We start from the raw sequence: 2372 nt of genomic DNA on the forward strand, positions 1-2372 counted from the left end.
AAAATAGGTCTCTCTGTTGGACCACGAAAAAAGGTCTCTCACACATTAACACAAACACAAATACAAACAATGAAGCAAGAAAAATTTTCTTACCTTTAAAAAGACACTAAGAAATTGCAATGTACAGCTTAGTTCGCTTTTAGAAAAGCGTCAAACCCAAGCCAACTGAAACGATGCTTAGCAAACTTCACAGCTGAAAATAAGGAAACCCAAAACTCTTAAAAATGTAATTAGGCTTACCTATAAGCTTTCACGAGTGAAGTGAATGTCTTTGTCTGAATTAGAAGCACGCGTGCCGTGATCGGACGAACTTTACATCCAGTTCAGTTCAGCTCAAATGTAGACCAAAACATTGAGACTGAAAAAATTTATTTGTAGCAGTCGCTCTCGCTGGGGCCACTCAGCCATAGCCAACTCGATCACGCAACCACCTGTGCACGTTTTCCCCTCCAGTAGTCCAGGCCCATCATCCTCCTTACTCGATGGAAAATTTCAGCTGGTCAAGTTGCTACCAATCTTCTCCAAGCTTGTGTTTATACTCTATGGCAGGTCGTTCCATGGTGGGAGATTTAAAACTGCATTATTTTATTAACCATCTTCGGTCAATATTCTGCTCCGTATAGTATGTTTCATGTGACGCTCTTATTGTACAAACAAACAGTTGATAGCATATTCGTACATAGACTCTGTATTATCGGTTTATTCGCACTGAAGTTCTTTCAAGATCCATAGTTTGAAGTAAAAAATTTCATTATTACCCGTTTTGAGTCAAGGATAGTTAGTGGCGGTAACCACCTTAAATATATAGGCTCTTATGCCTCTGTGGTTGGCAGTAAGTTTGACAACGATCATTTTTACATTTGCGCAGAATTTACAACGTTAAACCGCTTTGTTCACACAGTGTTACTTTTTTGCTATATTCACATTGGCGTTTGCTTATCCTCCTAAATTGTTGTGAATATTGTCAATATTCCATTTAATTATTGAAAGATCATTCGTTAACATATTTTCCAGATCATGTTAAGTTAACGCTGCACTTTTGCAACGTTAACAGCAATAGGGTTGATAATTGATTATTTACTCAAATTCAATTCAGAAGACTTCATCATACATTAACATATTTTCCTTCATCAACTGTACATTCAAGTAATTATTTTTATATTTACTGGACAATTCATTTTTAAATGCTTGTTCCACTAGATTTAGATCAATACTAATAATATGATAATCAGTGGCAAGTGACGCTTGTAACTGCGTCTAAACTTGTGTTCAATTGATTTCAACTATGACAAGGTGTAAATTGGAAGTAATTTTAATTGTAAGAATAGATCTAAACTTAAATATTGAATAGATGTAGGATTTGGATCATATGGTTTTATTTTTAGAATTCAACTATGACAAGATGTAAATTGGAAGTAATTTTAATTGTAAGAAGAACTAAACTTAAATATTGAATAGATGTAGGATTTGGATCATATGGTTTTATTTTTAGAATTTCATACAGCCAAATTAGATGGAAATTTACGAAGTGAATATACGTCAAACATAGTACATGAAACACACAATAGGGTGCAATGTCAGAGCACCTTCCTGGCTTATCGTCCTGATAGAAAAAAAACCTTAAATTTAATCCATTCCGTATTTTCTAAACAAATATTCCCAAAATAATTGCATATATATAAAAATTATCACATAAATGAAACTATGACGTAAATTGCTATTGATTAATGACGTGGATAAAAAGTGAAGTATGGCATAAGGTTTAACCGCCCTCAGTTACGGGTAGTTATTATATGAATGCATTTATTTGTTATAGTTACACAAATAACACATTATTTATTTTTATTGCACTTTTTCCCAAATGCTTCAAAGATGCATCTTGGAGGGAAATTTTATAAAAGGCCCCTGTGACTTCACAACCCTAACCCTCATGACTTAAATAAATCATTCCTTTGTTTTCCAATAGTTGTTTTATTGGGGAAAAAAACTTTATAATAATTAAAAATTAAAATTAAATATTTTTCAATGAAAAGAAAAAAACAATTAGGAAAAATTATAATAATGAAAAAAAAATCAAATAATGTCAAATAAAACTTTTGTTCAACAAAATTATGAAAATGAAAAAAAAAATATCATTTAAAAAAATTATTCTTTGTTGATTTCGACCCTGCAGTAAAATTAATATATTATTAAAAATTTGCATAGTCTAAAGCAAAATTATCAAACAATTATGCACACGTTTTAAAATTAAAAGACTAACTGTTTAAAGGTTGTTAAAGGGAGAATGAACTGATCATGAAACCATTTTTTTTATTAAATTTATATTTGTTAAATAACATCAAAATCATTGATAAAATTTGCACCAAGTTGTA

At 31.2% G+C, this 2372-nt stretch overlaps 1 long non-coding RNA gene across 1 annotated transcript; it reads left to right on the forward strand.

Annotated features, from left to right (window-relative positions):
• The first annotated feature begins 1251 nt into the window (after positions 1-1251).
• On the forward strand, positions 1252-1749 carry LOC149676488 (uncharacterized). Its single transcript, XR_016366761.1, has 3 exons — positions 1252-1318; positions 1386-1427; positions 1493-1749. It is a non-coding gene; the product is annotated as an uncharacterized LOC149676488 (long non-coding RNA).
• The last annotated feature ends 623 nt before the right edge of the window (positions 1750-2372 follow it).

The sequence above is a fragment of the Phalangium opilio genome, unplaced genomic scaffold, assembly GCF_054372755.1.
Source record: "Phalangium opilio isolate 3A_F unplaced genomic scaffold, DU_Popi_V2 ptg000046l_1, whole genome shotgun sequence".
Taxonomy (NCBI): Eukaryota; Metazoa; Arthropoda; class Arachnida; order Opiliones; family Phalangiidae; genus Phalangium; species Phalangium opilio.